Below are 22,117 nucleotides of genomic sequence, written 5' to 3' on the forward strand. Positions count from 1 at the left end.
TCCAGCTTTTCAGGAAAATATATAGTTAATGTAGAGGCCCTGTTTGGATTAACTTTACAAAAGAGAAGTGTAGGATACTTCTCTTGTTGCCTCTTTTGCATTTGCCTTCATTACATGTAGTAATTTTATGATTTGGTGGAGGGGGGATAGAAAGAGTAAAAAAAGAAAGAGGGGGAAATTGTGGGGACAAGAGGGGGATTAGACAGAGAGACAAAAATAACAACAGCAAACACAACAATAACAACAACAAGAATAAAACAACATCAGCACATATGATATATGTACAAATATGATGGGAAAAGTGACAGGGAGGTGTTTAGGGCACGTCCAACCGGTAGGAGGCCACGGGGAAGACCCAGGACACGTTGGGAAGACTATGTCTCCCGGCTGGCCTGGGAACACCTCGGGATCCCCCGGGAAGAGCTGGACGGAGTGGCTGGGGAGAGGGAAGTCTGGGCTTCCCTGCTTAGGCTGCTGCCCCCGTGACCCGACCTGGGATAAGCAGAAGAAGATGGATGGATGGAAAGTGATAGCAAAGAAGCAGAAATAAAAAATAATACAGAAATGACAATGAGCATTTTTACACTACAAATATTTTTCATTTTTAAAACCAACACAATATATTGTAAATATTAGAGCTGCCTTTAGTTTTGGTGAATATTAAAGGTCTTGCTGGACTGAAAATGGTCTCAGTTATTAAAGTGTTAAAAATAAGTCATATATTGATATTTTTCTTTTTAGGTTCAACGCTTAAATATCTATAATAAATCAATCAATCAATCAGTGTTTATTTATATATACCTAAATCACAAGTGTCTCAAAGTGTTGCACAAGCCACAACGACATCCGCAGTCCAGAGCCCACATAAGGGCAAGGAAAAACTCACCCCAGCGGGACGTCGGTGACAAAGACTATGAGAAACCTTGGAGAGGACCGCATATGTGGGCAACCCCAAAACACCTCACCCCAGGGGAGACCGAAAGCAAAGGATGTCGAGCGGGTCTAACATGATATTGTAAAAGTCCAGTCCATAGTGGATTCAACATAACAGTGAGAGTCCAGTCCGTAGTGGATCCAATATAGTAGGGAGAGTAGCTCAACTCCAGATCCATCCGTTCCCATAAAGTTTCTTTCTTTTTTTTTGTTTTTGGTTTATGTTGGTGTCCTTTTTTTTTCCAAAGAGAACACTGTTTTTTTATGGCATAAACAAAAAATTTGCACAATTTCATTTGTCAAAATGTGAAGTAATTGGAGCCTTAGATAAGTAAATATTTGATATCAATATTGCTTTTAGTTCATTGTTATTTTTTAAACTATGACAGCTTAAAAAAAAAAAAAAAACGACTAATGGCCTCGGGTACCTAAAAGGCCCTCACTAATAAAAGTGTTAAAAAATAAGTCATATTTGAATATAAATCATCCGTCGAAATTTGTTATTCATTTTTGAGAAATGACGGTTTTAAAGTAAAAAAAAAGCCTGTATGGCAATATTGGCATCAATATTGCAACATTTTCTCATTACATTCCACCTGTTTGCTCCCCCCCCCCCCACACACTTTTTATATTTTCTTTTTAATACTATTTTTTAACCCTTCTATTATGTTGAGGGTCAATTTGACCCATTTCAGTTTTTGTGTTGATCAAAGTACTGGTTATCCTTTCTTTTTCTTGCTGAAATTTGGTGACTTTTCCCTCATCTAGGGCCATGAACTGGTGTGTAAAATCTGGACACTTTGTTGAGTAGTGGAATGTCTTGCAGAGTTTATATACGAATATGATGTTGCGGGTCATTTTGACCCAGACGCTTTAATGTGAGTAAATAGCCAAAATAAACAAGTCTCTTTGATGTACTTTTTACTTTGATGTACAATTGTTTGTATTTTGATTGCCTCTGAGACCCAGAGCCAGGTGTGTGAAGAGAGGGAACTTTCTCACACTTGTCCTTGTCACTGTTCTCATGTCATCTCTTTGACAAACTCACCAAAAATGAGCTCCAGAAGGATGACATCGGAGGAGACAAGGACAAGTGTGAGAAAGTTCCCTCTCTTCACACACCTGGCTCTGGGTCTCAGAGACAATCAAAATACAAACAATTGTACATCAAAGTATAAAGTACATCAAGGAGACATGTTTATTTTTGGATCTGAACAGCTATTTACCCACATTGAAGCGCCTGGGTCAAAATGACTCGCAACATCATCTTTTTATACAAACTCTGCACAAACATTCCACTACACAAAAAAGTGTCCAGATTTACACATCAGTTCATGACCCTAGATGAGGAAAAGTCACCAGATTTCAACAAGAAAAAGAAAGGATAATCAGTACTTTGATCAACACAAAAACTGAAATGGGTCAAATTGACCCTTAACATAATACACTTGGAATAAAAAATGTATTGTATGTCACTTTTCTAAATGTTTACATAACCTAAAATAAAATTATTATTGGTTTAACCTGTTTTCTTGACTGTTTTGAGTGCATTTACACAGTATGGGTCAAAACGACCCGCAACATAATCAATGTCATTTTTTCCAACAAAGTGTCCAGATTTTACACACCAGTTCATGACCCTAGATGAGGAAAAGTCACCAGATTTCACCAAGAAAAAGAAAGGATAACCAGTACTTTGATCAACACAAAAACTGAAATGGGTCAAATTGACCCTTAACGTAATACAATTGGAATAAAAAATGTATTGTGTGTCACTTTCCTAAATGTTTTTATAACCTCAAATACAATTGTTATTGGTTTAACCTGTTTTCTTGACTGTTTTGAGTGCATTTACACAGTACGGGTCAAAACGACCCGCAACATAACCAATGTCATTTTTTTCCAACATAATACAAGAGTTAAATGTGCTGCGAGCCGCAAATGGCCCCTGGGCCGCCTCTAGGACACAGCTGGTCTCCGTCAACACCTTATAAACACCCCTTATGATAGGACCAAAACAACTTAAGTCCCAGCTGCCATGAGTGCAGGCTGTGTTTACAGTGCTGCTGTAACCTCGGTGGAGAGGACAGGCGTGATGGAGGAGAAGGTCAGCAGCACAGACGGGACCACAGTGTTTGCGCTCATTAAATAAAGACGTGTGACGGTGTAGTCCAGAAGGCGGGGGCACGACCGGTCAAAGGTGCACTTTCTATTGGCACAATATGTTTGTCGGGAACACGTCTGAGGGACACATTGAGACCAGGTATTGCAAAACAAATAGTGAGTAAACAGCTCATCAACACATGTTTGAAAGATTGGAATATTTTTAATTGATGTTTATTATGTGATCAAGGACACTTTGTTTGTGAATTTGAATGAGAAGTCCAGCTAAACAGGTTTGCTGGCTGGTTTTATGCTAACATCCATTCGAACAACCAACCTGAAGGAATAAACAGAACCAAGATGTAGGATTCCAAATGTAATCTCCTTCCAAATGCAGAATCTGCATTGGATTTGGATCAATTCATGGTTTACAATACATGTCGGTTTTAACACTAGATAGCAGATGTTGGCACTCTTTTTTAATATATTGTATCTTCCGGACCATAGGGCGCACTGGATTATAAGGCGCACTGCCGATGAATTATCTATTTTTTATCTTTTTTCATATATTGTTATGGTTTGCTAAGGGGAGGTGACGGCTCAGACACCAGAGGGCAGGAATGTTCAATGATTTATTATATATATTCTCTCTCTCTCTCTCTCTCTCTATATATATATATATATATATATATATATATATATATATATATATATATATAATCAAACAATAGAATATAAAGTATAGAATGGTGTGTGTCAAAAATCCAAGAGTGTGTATGGTGAAAAAACTATGTGTAGAACTTAACTGAAGTGTGTGTTACCAAGTGTTTAAAGAAAGACGAGGAAGTGCAGGGGAAAATAGAGATCCGTGTCCGAACGGGAGGTCAAAATCCAAGAGGCAATCCAGGAAGCAAGGGAAGAAACGAGGTATTGTCGAGACGCACAGCTCGACACGTGGAACAAAGTCAGAGATATGCCAAAGGAAGACTATACTCCGGCGAGCGATGGCAGGTTGTCCAGGCTTAAGAAGGCAGCTCCTTCATTACACGCAGGTGTGCTGATTGCCAGTGAATGATTACAGGTGGTGGATGCTGCAGGGCAGAAACGCGCGCGGCGTGTCCCTGGATGTGCGCGCCCGTGGGCGTGTCCCGAGGCGCGCTCACTGGAGTGCACAGACTGATGAGCGGCATTGGCAGGGGTCCGAGCCGTAACATATATAAGGCGCGCCAGAGTCATATTATATATATATATATATATATATATATATATATATATATATATATATATATATATATATATATATATATACTGTGATGAGGTGGCGAATTGTCCAGGGTGTACCCCGCCTTCCGCCCAATTGTAGCTGAGATAGGCGCCAGCGCCCCCCGCGACCCCGAAAGGGAATAAGCGGTAGAAAATGGATGGATGGATGGATATATATATATATATATATATATATATATATATATATATATATATTTTTTTTTTTCTAAATGGAAAACAATTCCTTGTGGTCTACATAACATGTAATGGTGGTTCTTTGGTCAAAATGTTGCATGGATTATGTTTTACAGATCAAGTTCAAGCTGCGCCGTTTTTTTGGGCGGTCGTATTCACGTAGCTCACCTTTGGCAGCGTCTTCTCGCCGTCATCTTTGTTGTAGCGGTGTAGCGTGCAAGGACAAGAGTGGAAGAAGTGTCAAAAGATGGAGCTGACTGTTTTAATGACATTCAAACTTTACTTAAATCAATAACGCAGCAAAATGTGCCCCGTGAAAAAACGTCCGACCGGAACTCTCTAATAACTAAAGTTCCTTGTGTGAATAATGTAAACTCACTACACCGGTATGTTTTAACGCTTTCCTGGTGAGTTTACTGACAGATATAAGTAAGAACTTTCCACTACTTTATATTAGAAAGGGCAACAGTGAAGGATGAATTTTCCATAAGAAAAACAAGAAGCTTATCAACTATGTTGTCGCCACGGACTACAAAGGCGGACTCGCGCAATTTTTCAGGATTTATGCAGATCAGCAAGTACCAGAAAATAAGAAAAGGTGCTTTTACATAGTATTGCGAAACAAAACGCCAGATAATGCATTCTAAGAGGTAAATGGTTTTCACTTCACAGGTGTGCTTGAAGCTCATCGAGAGAATACCAAGAGTGTGCAAAACAGTAATCAGAGCAAAGGGTGGCTATTTTGAAGAAACTAGTATATAGAACATGTTTTTCGTTATTTCACCTTTTTTCGCTAAGTACATAACTCCACATGTGTTCAATCGTAGTTTTGATGCCTTCAGTGACAATCTACAATGTAAATAGTCATGAAAACAAAGAAAACGCATTGAATGAGGAGAAGGTGTTGACAAAAGTTTGGCCTGTACTGTATACAACATTATAAAACATGCATTGCTGTACATTTCGTGTTGCCTATGCTGTTATTTTTCGGACAAATTTGGAACAGTTCGTCAAACTCAGAATGTTGACTTGAATTTTCTCGCACATCTCAGTGTGTTCTACTGCTGAAGTTTGGCACACACCTTTTGGAGGACTGACAACCACATATATGTTGGATTGGCGTGGTTTCATTAAAAAAAAATTGACCGCCAAAGCAAAACGTATTTGCAAGGATAGAGGCGGGACACATCAACTAATTGCTAACAGATAACAATTTGTATGATTTGAAAACGTCTTCCAAACTATTTTGACCACAAACCATAGGGGGCGCCAGAAGTGGCATTTACAGTCCAAACAAGTCATATCAAGGACTATAAAAATGGGACCCATTACCTCCCTGCTTGGCACTTGGCATAAAGGGTTGGAAATGGGCGTTAAATCACCAAAAAAGTACTCCCGGGCGTGGCCACCGCTGCTGCTCACTTGCTCCCCTCACCTCCCAGGGGGTGAACGAGGGGTCGGGTCGAATGCAGAGATTAATTTCACCACACTTAGTGTGTGTGTGACTATCATTGGTACTTTAACTTTAACTTTAGTAGTAGTAGGATTTTGTGTGGTGGTTTAATTATTTTACTCAGGGGACCAGATTTAGATTAAAAGAAGTGAGTCTGTGGGGCCGGTTATTTTTAGGAATACTAGTACAAAACCTCACAATAATGATTGAAAGCTGAAAATGTTATGACAGACCGCCTTAAAAAAAAAAAGGAATTTAAAATTATTTTTTACTGAATGAGACACCCAGAATGTACATGAAAATAAAGAATGTGGGATTTAAAATATTAACTATAAAGGATAAAACACTGAATATCGACAACATATTTCACAATCAAGCCAAACACAACCAAAATGCAACAAACATAACGCCAAGGGTAAAAAACAACAACAACAAAAAAACACACCTACAATCTGAGATATCTCATAGTGACCAATGTAACTAATTAGGTTAGTGGTTCTCAAATTGCACTTATCATGTTCATTATTTAAGCCAGTGGTTCTCAAATGGGGGTACGTGCACCCCTGGGGGTACTTGAAGGTATGCTAAGGGGTACGTGAGATTTTTGGAAAATATTCTAAAAATACCAACAATTCAAAAATCCTTTATAAATATATTTATTGAAATATACAATATGAATGTAAGTTCATAAACTGTGAAAAGAAATGCAACAATGCAATGTGTTGTCACCTGGATTTTTTGTGGACATGTTCCATAAATATTGATGTTAAAGATGTATTTTTTGTGAAGAAATGTTTAGAATTAAGTTCATGACTCCAGATGGATCTCTATTACAATCCCCAAAAAGGGCTCTTTAAGTTGATGATTACTTCTATGTGTAGAAATCTTTATTTATAATTGAATCACTTGTTTATTTTTCAACAAGTTTTTAGTTATTTTTATGTCTTTTTTCCCAAATAGTTCAAGAAAGACCACTACAAATGAGCAATATTTTGCATTGTTAAACAATTTAATAGATCAGAAACTGATGACATAGTGCTGTATTTTACTTCTTTATCTCTTTTTTTCAACCCAAAATGCTTTGCTCGGATTAAGGGGTACTTGAATTAAAAACAAATTCACATCACTGAAAAAAGGTTGAGAACCACAGAATTAAATGACCATAGTAACTTAGACTTAGATTTCCTTTTTATTGTCATTCAAATTTGAACTCTACTGCACAGATAAGAACGAAATTGTGTAACATAAGCTCTTGGTAGTGCAGGATAAAAAAAACAATTAGGTGCATATTTAATTAAATAATATATAAATATATATATAAATACATATATATACATACATACAGATAAATATATTGCAGTTTTTCACATGTGTCCACATTTATGGATGTATGTTATATTGTCTTTTTTATTCCAGAGAGTTAATCCATTTTGGGGGGAGTTGAGGGGATAATTTAATCACGATGCGTTCAAGAGTCTTACAGCCTGAGGGAAGAAGCTGTTACAGAACCTGGAGGTTCTGCTTCGGAGGCTGCGGAACCTCTTCCTAGAATCCAGCAGTGTAAACATACCTCGGTGGGGATGTTAGGAGTCTTTGCAGATTTTCTGAGCCCTGGTCAGGCAGCGGCTTTTTGCCATCTCCTGGATCTTTTCCGCCATCCTCACCACTCTCTGGAGAGACTTCCAGTCTGAGGCATTGCAGGCTCCAGTCCAGACAGAGATGCTGTTGGTCAGCAGGCTCTCTATAGTGCCTCTGTAGAATGTGCTGAGAATGGGGGGAGGGAGCTGTGCTCTTTTCATCCGACGCAAAAAGTGCATGCGCTGCTGAGCTTTTTTTACAAGAGCTCCGGTGTGTAGGGATCAGGTTGTATTGTCAGTTATCTGCACCCCCAGGAACTTGGTGTTGCTTACCATCTCCACCGCTGTGCCGTTGATGTAGAGTGGAGTGTGGCTGGACTGGTGCTTCCGAAAGTCAACAATGATCTCCTTGGTCTTGTTGACATTCAGGACCAGGTTGTTGGTTCTGCACCAGTCAACCAGATGTTTCACCTCCACCCTGTAGTCCAGGGGTAGGGAACCTATGGCTCTAGAGCCAGATGTGCCGATTGTATTGTACCATATGTCCCGGCAAGAAATCTACGTTCAAAGGACTCCGGCTTGTTAGTGATTCCCAAAGCCCAAAAAAAGTCTGCGGGCTATAGAGCGTTTTCCGTTCGGGCTCCAGTACTCTGGAATGCCCTCCCGGTAACAGTTCGAGATGCCACCTCAGTAGAAGCATTTAAGTCTCACCTTAAAACTCATTTGTATACTCGAGCCTTTAAATAGACTCCCTTTTTAGACCAGTTGATCTGCCGTTTCTTTTCTTTTTCTTCTATGTCCCACTCTCCCTTGTGGAGGGGGTCCGGTCCGATCCGGTGGCCATGTACTGCTCGCCTGTGTATCGGCTGGGGACATCTCTGCGATGCTGATCCGCCTCCGCTTGGGATGGTTTCCTGCTGGCTCCGCTGTGAACGGGACTCTCGCTGCTGTGTTGGATCCGCTTTGGACTGGACTCTCGCGACTGTGTTGGATCCATTGTGGATTGAACTTTCACAGTATCATGTTAGACCCGCTCGACATCCATTGCTTTCCTCCTCTCCAAGGTTCTCATAGTCATCATTGTCACCGACGTCCCACTGGGTGTGAGTTTTCCTTGCCCTTATGTGGGCCTACCGAGGATGTCGTAGTGGTTTGTGCAGCCCTTTGAGACACTAGTGATTTAGGGCTATATAAGTAAACATTGATTGATTGATTGATGTGGCTCATTTGATGACTGCATCTGGCTCTCAGATCAATCTTATCTTACATTGCTTAACACAATAAGTAATGAATAATTCCACCGGTAATCAGTGTTTAGAAATAACGTTCAAAATGTCAAAAATTCTCATGCATTTTTATCCCTCCATCCGTTTTCTACCGTGGTGTTTTTCAACCTTTTTTGAGCCAAGACACATTTTTTGCGTTTAAAAAATCCGGAGGCACACCACCAGCAGAAATGTATTAAAAACGAAACTCAGTTGACAGCAAAAAGTCGTCGTCACAATTGTTGGATACGACTTTAAAGCATAACCAAGCATGCATCAATATAGCTCTTGTCTCAAAGTAGGTGTACTGTCACCACCTGTCACATCACGCCCTGACTTATTTTGAGTTGTGTGCTGTTTTCCTGTGTGTAGTCTTTTAATTATTGTCTTGTGCTCCTATTTTGGTTGCTTTTTCTCTTTTTTTGGTATTTTCCTGTAGCGGTTTCATGTCTTCCTTTGAGCGCTACTTCCCGCATCTACTTTGTTTTAGCATTCAAGAATATTTCAGTCGTTTTTATCCTTCTTTGTGGGGACATTGTCGGATATACATTGTCTTTGCTCCACAGTAAGTCTTTGCTGTCGTCCAGCATTTTGTTTTTCTGTTTACTTTGTAACCAGTTCATTTTTAGTTTTGCTCTGCATAGCCTTCCCTAAGCTTTAATGCCTTTTCTTAAGGGCATTAGACACCTTTTTTTTTTTACCTGCACCCTGCCTCCCGCTGTTTCCGACATCTACAAAGCAATTAGCTCTAGACAGCAGCGACCACTCCACAACACCACATCATTTTCAGACTGTAATTACTGGTTTGCAAAAAACTATTTTAACCCATAAAGGTGAAATTAGATCATCTCCCACGGCACACCAGACTGTATCTTACGGCACAGTGGTTGAAAAAGACTGTTCTACCGCACCTGTTCAAGAAGTCAAGAATGGTAAGAAGTATTTTATTCATTATTAGTTAGCTTCAACGTGAACAGCGGCGGACTCAGGACACCCCTGGGGGGAGCCGGTGCTCAGGGACCTGGCACTGGAGGTGTTGTTGCCCACTCTCACAGACTGGGGTCGGTCTGTGAGGAAGTCCAGCAGCTAGCTGCATAGGGGGGTACCGAATCCAATTCGTATATCATGCAGATTCCAAGTATTGAAAGACTTAGTATAGTTGAAGACTTACGGTCAATCAATGTTTACTTATACAGCCCTAAATCACTAGTGTCTCAAAGGGCTGCACAAACCACTACGACATCCTCGGTAGGCCCACATAAGGGCAAGGAAAACTCACACCCAGTGGGACGTCGGTGACAATGATGACTATGAGAACCTTGGAGAGGAGGAAAGCAATGGATGTCGAGCGGGTCTAACATGATACTGTGAAAGTTCAATCCATAATGGATCCAACACAGTCGCGAGAGTCCAGTCCAAAGCGGATCCAACACAGCAGCGAGAGTCCCGTTCACAGCGGAGCCAGCAGGAAACCATCCCAAGCGGAGGCGGATCAGCAGCGCAGAGATGACCCCCGCCGATACACAGGCGAGCAGTACATGGCCACCGGATCGGACCGGACCCCCTCCACAAGGGAGAGTGGGACATAGGAGAAAAAGAAAAGAAATGGCAGATCAACTGGTCCAAAAAGGGAGTCTATTTAAAGGCTAGAGTATACAAATGAGTTTTAAGGTGAGACTTAAATGCTTCTACTGAGGTGGCATCTCGAATTGTTACCGGGAGGGCATTCCACAGTACTGGAGCCCGAAATGAAAACGCTCTATAGCCCGCAGACTTATTTTGGGCTTTGGGAATCACTAATAAGCCGGAGTCCTTTGAACGCAGATTTCTTGCCGGGACATATGGTACAATACAATCGGCAAGATAGGATGGAGCTAGACCGTGTAGTATTTTATACGTAAGTAGTAAAACCTTAAAGTCACATCTTAAGTGCACAGGAAGCCAGTGCAGGTGAGCCAGTATAGGTATATATGTATGTATATATGTATATAAAGGTATATACAGTATAGGTATATATATATGTATATATGTATATAAAGGTATATACAGTATAGGTATATATGTATGTATATATGTATATAAAGGTATATACAGTATAGGTATATATGTATGTATATATGTATATAAAGGTATATACAGTATAGGTATATATGTATGTATATATGTATATAAAGGTATATACAGTACAGGCGTAATATGATCAAACTTTCTTGTTCTTGTCAAAAGTCTAGCAGCCGCATTTTGTACCAACTGTAATCTTTTAATGCTAGACATGGGGGGACCCGAAAATAATACGTTACAATAATCAAGACGAGACGTAACAAACGCATGGATAATGATCTCAGCGTCTTTAGTGGACAGAACGGAGCGAATTTTAGCGATATTTCGGAGATGAAAGAAGGCCGTTTTAGTAACGCTTTTAATGTGTGCCTCAAAGGAGAGAGTTGGGTCGAAGATAATACCCAGATTCTTTACAGAGTCGCCTTGTTTCATTGTTTGGTTGTCAAATGTTAGAGTTATATTATTAAATAAAGGTCGGTGTCTAGCAGGACCGATAATCAGCATTTCCGTTTTTTGGGCGTTGAGTTGCAAAAAGTTAGCGGACATCCATTGTTTAATTTCATTAAGACACGCCTCCAGCTGACTACAATCCGGCGTGTTGGTCAGCTTTAGGGGCATGTAGAGTTGGGTGTCATCAGCATAACAGTGAAAGCTAACACCGTATTCGCGTATGATGTCACCTAGCGGCAGCATGTAGATGCTGAAGAGTGCAGGGCCAAGGACCGAACCCTGGGGAACTCCACACGTTACCTTAACGTAGTCCGAGGTCACATTGTTATGGGAGACACACTGCATCCTATCAGTAAGATAAGAGTTAAACCAAGACAGGGCTAAGTCTGACACACAAATTTGTGTTCTAGAGGGGGAGTTTCAGTGGGTCTTCTTTTGTGTACAATCATACTTACACAGAACATATTTGTCGCAACGCCTTGTACATTAATTCATGTAATGCAACATAAGAAGTGATATCAATTTCATTCGCTTCTTCCAGGTTCCCACATTGTGGACTTTGTGCGGAGTAAAGTTTATGGGTGATCCTTGCTGACAAAAGAAACGTTCCCCATCAACACTCAAAAACTGTAAGTACACCTTTTATACTGTGTTCTACTACTTTGGGCTCATGATCATCACATTAGTACTGTATTTGTCGGACTATAAGACACAGTTTTTCTTCATAGTTTGGCCAGGGGTGCGACTTATACTCAGGAGCGACTTATGTGTGGAATTATCAACACATTACCGTAAAATATCAAATAATATTATTTAGTTGATTCAGGTAAGAGACTAGACGTATAAGATTTCATGGGATTTAGCGATTAGGAGTGACAGATTGTTTGGTAAACATATAGCATGTTCTATATCAGGGGTCTGTTTGGTAAACGTATAGCATGTTCTATATCAGGGGTCTGTTTGGTAAACGTATAGCATGTTCTATATCAGGGGTCTGTTTGGTAAACATATAGCATGTTCTATATCAGGGGTATGTTTGGTAAACATATAGCATGTTCTATATCAGGGGTCTGTTTGGTAAACGTATAGCATGTTCTATATCAGTGGTCTGTTTGGTAAACGTATAGCATGTTCTATATCAGTGGTCTGTTTGGTAAACGTATAGCATGTTCTATATCAGGGGTCTGTTTGGTAAACGTATAGCATGTTCTATATCAGGGGTCTGTTTGGTAAACGTATAGCATGTTCTATATCAGGGGTCTGTTTGGTAAACGTATAGCATGTTCTATATCAGGGGTCTGTTTGGTAAACGTATAGCATGTTCTATATCAGGGGTCTGTTTGGTAAACGTATAGCATGTTCTATATCAGGGGTCTGTTTGGTAAACGTATAGCATATTCTATATCAGGGGTCTGTTTGGTAAACGTATAGCATGTTCTATATCAGGGGTCTGTTTGGTAAACATATAGCATGTTCTATATCAGGGGTCTGTTTGGTAAACGTATAGCATGTTCTATATCAGGGGTCTGTTTGGTAAACGTATAGCATGTTCTATATCAGGGGTCGGCAACCCGCGGCTCCGGAGCTGCATGCGGCTCTTTGATCACTTTGATGTGGCTCAACTGCATACTTGCCGAACCCACAAAGTTTCCCGGGTTTCAGTGCCTTTCCCAGAAATATCCCTGTACTGATAATCTCCGGTTTTCACCCACACAACTTTTTTGAGGGCGTGTCGTGGAGGCAATGCTTTTAACGTCCTCTAAAACATGTCGTCGCGCCCGCCTTCAGCCCTCACGCTATGCTATCTGCGTGCCGGCCGGTCAATGATGCTTGCTCACATCATTGACTGCAGGGCATACTTGGTCAACAGCCACACAGGTTACACTGATGGTTGTGATACAAACAACTTTAACACTCTTATTAATATATGCCACACTGTAGACCCACACCAAACAAGAATAACCAACACATCGCGGGAAAACATCCGCACTGTAACACAACATAAACACAACAGAACAAATACCCAGAATCCCATGCATCCCTAGCTCTTCCTGGCTACATTATACACCCCCCCCCCTCCCCCGCTCCACCTTTGTCATGAAAAAGGGAGGTTTTTGTGGTTGGTGCACTAATTGTGAGTGTATATTGTGTTTTTACCAATCAATCAATCAATCAATGTTTATTTATATAGCCCCAAATCACAAATGTCTCAAAGGACTGCACAAATCATTACGACTACAACATCCTCGGAAGAACCCACAAAAGGGCAAGGAAAACTCACACCCAGTGGGCAGGGAGAATTCACATCCAGTGGGACGCCAGTGACAATGCTGACTATGAGAAACCTTGGAGAGGACCTCAGATGTGGTACCGAAAGCAATGGATGTCGAGCGGGTCTAACATGATACTGTGAAAGTTCAATCCATAGTGGCTCCAACACAGCCGCGAGAGTTCAGTTCAAAGCGGATCCAAGACAGCAGCGAGAGTCCCGTCCACAGGAAACCATCTCAAGCGGAGGCGGATCAGCAGCGTAGAGATGTCCCCAGCCGATACAGGCGGGCGGTCCATCCTGGGTCCCGACGAGCGGTCCATCCTGGGTCTCGACTCTGGACAGCCAGTACTTCATCCATGGTCATCGGACCGGACCCCCTCCACAAGGGAGGGGGGGACATAGGAGAAAGAAAAGAAGCGGCAGATCAACTGGTCTGAAAAGGAGGTCTATTTAAAGGCTAGAATATACAGATGAGTTTTAAGATGGGACTTAAATGCTTCTACTGAGGTAGCATCTCGAACTGTTACCGGGAGGGCATTCCAGAGTACTGGAGCCCGAACGGAAAACGCTCTATAGCCCGCAGACTTTTTTTGGGCTCTAGGAATCACTAATAAGCCGGAGTCTTTTGAACGCAGATTTCTTGCCGGGACATATGGTACAATACAATCGGCAAGATAGGATGGAGCTAGACCGTGTAGTATTTTATGTTGATTTAATAAAATAAATAAATAAATAAAATAAATGTTTTCCTTTATTTATTTATTTTTTTATATAAAAATGAATAAAAAATTATTCTGCGGCCCAGTGGTTGGGGACCACTGATATAACGTACACTTATTCAGCCTGTTGTTCACTATTTTTTATTTATTTTAAATTGCCTTTCAAATGTATATTCTTGTTATTGGGTTTTATCAATCATCAATCAATGTTTACACACTGCATCCTATCAGTAAGATAAGAGTTAAACCAAGACAGGGCTAAGTCTGACATACCGATTCGTGTGTTGATACGTTCTAATAAAATATTATGATCGACAGTATCGAAAGCAGCGCTAAGATCGAGGAGCAGCAACATAGATGACGCATCAGAGTCCATCGTTAGCAATAGATCATTAGTCAGTTTTGCGAGGGCTGTCTCAGTCGAGTGATTTGCCCTGAAACCGGATTGAAAGGTTTCACATAGATTGTTAGACGCTAAGTGTTCATTTAACTGCTCCGCAACAATTTTTTCAAGGATTTTTGAAATAAAGGGAAGGTGAGACACCGGTCGGTAATTTACCATGAGGTCAGGATCGCGGTTAGGTCTTTTAAGAAGAGGATGAATAACCGCTTTTTTGAATGCTAGGGGAACAGTGCCAGAGGAAAGTGATAAGTTTATAATATTTAGCACTGATGGACCTAATAATACAAAGAGCTCCTTGATCAGTTTCCCAGGAAGAGGGTCAAGTAAACATGTTGTCTGTTTTATTCCATTTACACGTTGTAATAATTCCTCTAATGTTATTTCCTTAAAACGAGAGAAACTATTTTGGAGGGTAGTATCCGCCGTATATACAATCGTGTCAGTGTTAATAGAACCCCGTTGTAGCTGGGACGCATTGTCTTTAATCTCCTTTCTAATGACTTCAATTTTCTTACTAAAGAATTGCATAAAGTCATCAGCTGAGTGGGTGGAGCTACTGGAAGGAGTCCCTTGTTGGGTTAGCGATGCTACCGTACTAAACAAAAATTTAGGATCGTTTTTATTACGGTGGATGAGATTTGAGTGATATTTAGCTTTAGCTAAGGTAAGCATGCGTTTTATCAAATAAATTTCCCCCAAAAATGTGACTTATACTCCAGTGCGACTAACATATGTTTTTTTTTTTCCTTCTTTCTTATGCATTTTCGGCAGGTGCGACTTATACTCCAGAGCGTCTTATACTCCGAAATATACGGTAAAAGATTAACATCACCGTGTGAGACTGTTACTTGAAAAGGTCAATTGAATAGTTAGCTTACTAGACCGTTGTTTAAAGTAGAAATCATGTCATAAAAATACATACAATGCATTTTAAATCAACATCTACTTTTGCTGTATATGCTGCCTCAGTAACTGATCAGGCAGGTACTTTCAATTCTCCATTCAGACTTCCTTTGAAATATTGCCAATGTTTCCCCCCTTATCTTTATTGAGCAAGCTATATCCCTTGAAATGTTATGAAGCCTCTATTGTCATGATGTCGACAACACCGCAGCATGTTGGCCACGAGAGCGTATACTGCATGTGCAGCTTTTGCTCACCTCTGCAATTCTGCATTGATCCCGTGCCAGCCTGCCGGTGAGTGAGCACAAAGCTGATGCGGACTTTTGGTCTGCATGTTGGTCCGGTCCATCAAGTCAGTGGCCATGACCATAACTGTGAATGATTGCAGCCAATACAACAATCTCATTGTGCTGCGGTCATCAAACGCCGTGTGCATACATATATATATATATATATATATATATATATATATATATATATATATATATATGTCCAGCTGTATGAATAACATGCAACAAATCATTTCAAACCACAACAAAGCAATTGCAAAAGGACTGCCTACCCCCAGACCAAACGACTCTGAAACCAATAATGAATGTAACTGTCGCAAGAAACCTGATTGCCCTCTCAACGGGGGGTGCTTACAGACATCAGTCGTTTACCAAGCAAAGGTAACACGCAAGGACATTAACACATCCGACACGTACGTAGGATTAACCGAAGGAGCGTTCAAAACAAGATGGAATAATCACAACGCCTCCTTTAGAAACCAGACTTTGCAGAATTCTACAGAACTCAGCAAACACATTTGGAACCTCAAAGACAATAATGTTGAATATTCAATAACGTGGCAAATTCTTGCATCCAGCACACCTTACAACAGTGGTAATAAAAGATGCAACCTATGCTTAAAAGAGAAACTGTTTATTATATATCATCCAGATCTATCATCCCTCAACAAGCGCAGTGAAATCATTTCAACATGCCACCACAGACGGAAACACCTCCTAGGTAACACATGAGCCAATCACCACACCCTACGCCTGCTTGTACCCACCCACTCTGTGCCCTATATAAACCATTGTATGTGAATGCTTCCATTAAAATCTCCTGATGATTGAGGGAACCCCTAATGAAACAGATCTGTAGAGATGAAGTAGTCTTGTGATTTTTTCCCACACCTACATATTGCGCTCTACCACGGTATCGAGCACTATTCTCTGGATAATCCAATCAAGGCATATATATATATATATATATATATATATATATATATATATATATATACATACATACACACACTCCCTGCATGTGATTGATGAAGCAATTTGCTTCTAATAACAATAATTGTTTTTGTTCTTCCATTTCCATCTTTATTTTAACTCTAAGACAGGCTGAAAGAGGAATCGCTCAGTTGCCGTGACGGAGCACCGCATGGTAAACACAGTATTTGGCAAGAACAAAATTTTAATTAGCATATGAAACACAGTGTGAACAAACATGTTGTTTATCCCTGCAGCGTTTTGCGATTATAATCAGCTGATGGGGCCTACTTTTGGTCTCTAAGAGTTGCTTGTTAGGACTCCCTCTTTGCTATGTGTTCTATCACATGCATGTAGGTCACCGACAGAAAGGAGCCTTATCTTAATAGATGGAGTAGATACATGTGTACTGGGAGTTAAGGGTGTATAATAATCTTTTCTTTTTTCTTTTTTTTTAACTTTTTTTTCCTCAAATCTCTCTAAATCGGTAGGCCTTTAAAGGGGAACATTATCACAATTTCAAAAGGGTTAAAAACAATAAAAATCAGTTCCCAGTGGCTTGTTGTATTTTTTGAAGTTTTGTTTTTTAATTTTGCCGGTCTCCAAATATCCCTAAAAAAAGCTTTAAAGTGCTTGATTTTCGCTATTTGCGATGCCACTATCCATCTCCCTGTGACGTCATACAGTGCTGCCAATGTAAACAAACAACGGCGAATAGCACAGCAAGATATAGCGACATTAGCTCGGATTCAAACTCGGATTTCAGCGACTTAAGCGATTCAACAGATTACACATGTATTGAAACAGATGGTTGGAGTATGAAAGTATTGAAGAAGAAACTGAAGCTGTTGAGCGAATAGCTATTGACGCTATTCATAGCCATAGCATGGCCGGATAGCTGCGTTAGCATCGCCGGTAAAATGTGCGGACCAAACAATCAGGACTTTCGCATCTTGTGACACTGGAGCAACTTAAATCCGTCGATTGGTAAGTGTTTGTTTCACATTAAATGTGGGTGGAAGGAAACGTAATATAGTTGCAAATGCATCTGCAGGTTATCCATACATCTCTGTGCCATGTCTGCTTTAGCACCGCCGGTAAATAGCATGTTAGCGTCGATTAGCGTAGCATGTTAGTATCGATTAGCTGGCAGTCACAACGCAACCAAATATGTCTGATTACCACATACATCAATAACATCAATAAACCTCACCTTTGTGATTTCGTTGACTTTATCGTTGCAAATGCATCTGCAGGTTATCCATACATCTCTGTGCCATGTCCGCTTTAGCACCGCCGGTAAATAGCATGGTAGCGTCGATTAGCGTAGCATGTTAACATCGATTAGCTGGCAGTCAACATCAACAAAACTCACCTTTGTGATTACTGTGACTTTATCGTTGCAAATGCATCTGCAGGTTATCCATACATCTCTGTGCCATGTCTGCTTTAGCACCGCCGGTAAATAGCATGTTAGCGTCGATTAGCGTAGCATGTTAGCATCGATTAGCTGGCAGTCACGCTGCAACCAAATATGTCTGATTAGCACAGAAATCAACAACATCAACAAACCTCACCTTTGTGATTTCGTTGACTTTATCGTTGCAAATGCATCTGCAGGTTATCCATACATCTCTGTGCCATGTCTTAGCATCGCCGGTAAAATGTGGAGACACTCCAGCACATTCAATGGGGGTCTGGCGGCAGACACTTTCGCATCTTCGGGCCAGTGGTGCCACTTGAATCCCTCCCTGTTAGTGTTGTTACACCCTCCGACAACACACCCACGAGGCATGATGTCTCCAAGGTTCCAAAAAATAGTCGAAAAAACCGAAAATAGCAGAGCTGAGACCCGGTGTTTGTAGTGTGTTGAAAATGAAGATGGCGGGTGTGTTACCTCGGCGACGTCACGTTCTGACGTCATCGCTAAAAGACCGATAAACAAAAAGGCGTTTAATTTGCCAAAATTCACCCATTTAGAGTTCGGAAATCGGTTAAAAAAATACATGGTCTTTTTTCTGCACCATCAAGGTATATATTGACGCTTACATAGGTCTGATGTTAATGTTGTGAAGTGAATTATATTTATAAAGCGTTTTTCTCAAGTGACTCAAAGCGCTTTACATAGTGAAACCCAATATCTAAGTTACATTTAAAACCAGTGTGGGTGGCACTGGGAGCAGGTGGGTAAAGTGTCTTGCCCAAGGACACAACGGCAGTGACTTGGATGGTGCAAGCGGGGATCGAACCTGCAACCCTCAAGTTGCTGGCACCGCCGCTCTACCAACCGAGCTAAAAAAAAGAAAAAACGTGAAAGCATTGGGACGTATTCCGATGTTTTTAGACACATTTACTAGGATAATTCTGGGAAATCCCTTATATTTCCATTGTGTTGCTAGTGTTTTAGTGAGTTTAATAGTACCTGATAGTCGGAAGGGTGTGTCCACGGGTGTCTTGACGCCAATGTCTCAGGGGAGTCGACGGCAGCTGTACGGACGACACAACCTTCAGTTCAGTTTCAGTTTCAGTTTATTTTCAGTCTAACAAAAACATATTCAAACATGGATCACGATTCAAAAATGAATAACATGACTGAAACAGGCAGAAGCAAAAAAGCTTATATGCCCAACATAAATTTTTTACATTCAATTAAGTTACCTTTTCTAATAATTCTGCAACACAAAATATCAGCTGATATCCGGTAAGTGGCGACTTTTTAACCACAATTTTCTCACCGAAACCTCCTAGTTGACATTTGGTAGGATCCATGTTGGCTTGACCGCGCTGTGATCCATAGTAAAGTTTTACCTGTGGGAATTTTAAACAAGGAATCACCATGTGTTTGTGTGGCTAAAGGCTAAAGCTTCCCAACTCTATGTTTCTACTTTGACTTCTCCAATATTAATTGAACAAATTGCAAAAGATTCAGCAACACAGATGTCCAAAATACTGTGTAATTATGCGGTTAAAGCAGACGACTTTTAGCTGTGTGTGTGTGTGTGCAGCGCTCATATTCTCTAAAAACCCGTGACATCCTGCGTACACGTCATCATTACACGACGTTTTCAAGACGAACTCCCGTGAAATTTAAAATTGTAATTTAGTAAACTAAAGCGGCCGTATTGGCATGTGTTGCAATGTTAATATTTCATCATTGATATATAAACTATCAGACTGCGTGGTGGCTAGTAGTGGCTTTCAGTAGGCCTTTAAGAAAACACATCATTCAGACTTAATAAGTGCTGTGACGTTGTTACAAGACATTCAAACTGTTGAGAGGACTTGCTGCGTCACAAATGGATTTTTAAGATAAAAGTGTACCTCTTCACACAGATTTGAACAAACAGTAGCTGAATGCAAATGTCCACAAAGGATCTAGTGGAGGGGCTTCACGGTGGCAGAGGGGTTAGTGCGTCTGCCTCACAATACGAAGTTCCTGCAGTCCTGGGTTCAAATCCAGGCTCGGGATCTTTCTGTGTGGGGTTTGCATGTTCTCCCCGTGACTGCGTGGGTTCCATCCGGGTACTCCGGCTTCCTCCCACTTCCAAAGACATGCACCTGGGGATAGGTTGATTGGCAACACTAAATGGGCCCTAGTGTGTGAATGTTGTCTGTCTATCTGTGTTGGCCCTGTGATGAGGTGGCGACTTGTCCAGGGTGTACCCCGCCTTCCGCCCGATTGTAGCTGAGATAGGCGCCAGCGCCCCCCGCGACCCCAAAAGGGAATAGGCGGTAGAAAATGGATGGATGGATCTAGTGGAGGGCTGGAAATATAGCTGCATCAGAGAGCGAAAAAAAGAACTTAAACTGCGTGAGGAGAATATAAACAACTAAGGCGGGGTACACCCTGGACAAGTCGCCACCTCATCGCAGGGCCAACACAGATAGACAGACAACATTCACACACTAGGGCCAATTTAGTGTTGCCAATCAACCTATCCCCAGGTGCATGTCTTTGGAAGTGGGAGGAAGCCGGAGTACCCGGAGGGAACCCACGCACTCACGGGGAGAACATGCAAACTCCACACAGAAAGATCCCGAGCCTGGATTTGAACCCAGGAATGCAGAAACTTCGTATTGTGAGGCAGACGCACTAACCCCTCTGCCACCGTGGCGGCATAGCTCGGTTGGTAGAGTGGCGGTGCCAGCAACTTGAGGGTTGCAGGTCCGATTCCCGCTTGTACCATCCTAGTCACTGCCGTTGTGTCCTTGGGCAAGACACTTTAACCACCTGCTCCCAGTGCCACCCACACTGGTTTAAATGTAACTTAGATATTGGGTTTCACTATGTAAAGCGCTTTGAGTCACTTGAGAAAAGCGCTATATAAATATAATTCACATAATGTATTCGGGCATGTGGGTGCTGTCACTGCGTTGTGGATTTTGTTGAAGTGTGGCTTTGTTTTTGTATAGCTGGGAAATCTCCCATCATACTCTGTCACTGTGTTGTCACAAACACTTCAAGCACGGGTGTTGTGATACAACAATTTTGCAATGACAAGCCTAAAAATATCAGCCAATGAAAAGGCAAATAAGCCGGTGCTGAAGTTAGACTTCAATTTACTATCGATTCCTGGTTTCCAATCAGCACTGGCATATGAAGATCTATTCTTAGGCTGGACTAAAATGTGACTTGAATGGGATTAATGGTCCGATTGGTAGTTTGATTGCATAAGAACCATTTGCCAAAAGTTCGGGAAGGAGGCATTTGGATTTTAAGAAGGGGGCCATCCATGTTTGCTGCACAACATACACCTAAAAGCAGCTGCAACCCAATCTGGTACTGACTTTTTTATTTTAATACATTTTTCTACGCTATTAAGTGTCACTAATCAAAGGCTTAGTGGCGCACAATACCAGACGTGTGACATGCAGTGGCATAAGTACTTAAAGGGGAACATTATCACAATTTCAAAAGGGTTAAAAACAATAAAAATCAGTTCCCAGTGGCTTGTTGTATTTTTTGAAGTTTTTTTCAAAATTTTACCGGTCCCGGAATATCCCTAAATAAAGCTTTAAAGTGCCTTATTTTCGCTATCTTCGAAACCACTGTCCATTTCCCTGTGACGTCATACAGGGCTGCCAATACAAACAACATGGCGGTTACCACAGCAAGATATAGCGACATTAGCTCGGATTCAGACTCGGATTTCAGCGGCTTAAGCGATTCAACAGATTACGCATGTATTGAAACAGATGGTCGGAGTATGGAGGCAGATAGCGAAAACGAAATTGAAGAAGAAATTGAAGCTATTGAG

At 41.1% G+C, this 22,117-nt stretch overlaps 1 protein-coding gene across 2 annotated transcripts in view; it reads left to right on the top strand.

Annotated features, from left to right (window-relative positions):
* Nucleotides 1-11,839: 11,839 nt before the first annotated feature.
* Nucleotides 11,840-22,117, top strand: part of frmpd3 (FERM and PDZ domain containing 3) — a 228,838-nt gene continuing 218,560 nt past the window's right edge. For both annotated transcript variants that reach the window (XM_061899737.1, XM_061899738.1), the window contains exon 1: nucleotides 11,840-11,929. The gene's annotated coding sequence lies outside the window, so the exon portion shown is untranslated. The remainder of the gene's footprint in view (nucleotides 11,930-22,117) is intronic.

This window comes from Nerophis ophidion, linkage group LG05 (genome assembly GCF_033978795.1).
Source record: "Nerophis ophidion isolate RoL-2023_Sa linkage group LG05, RoL_Noph_v1.0, whole genome shotgun sequence".
NCBI lineage: Eukaryota > Metazoa > Chordata > Actinopteri > Syngnathiformes > Syngnathidae > Nerophis > Nerophis ophidion.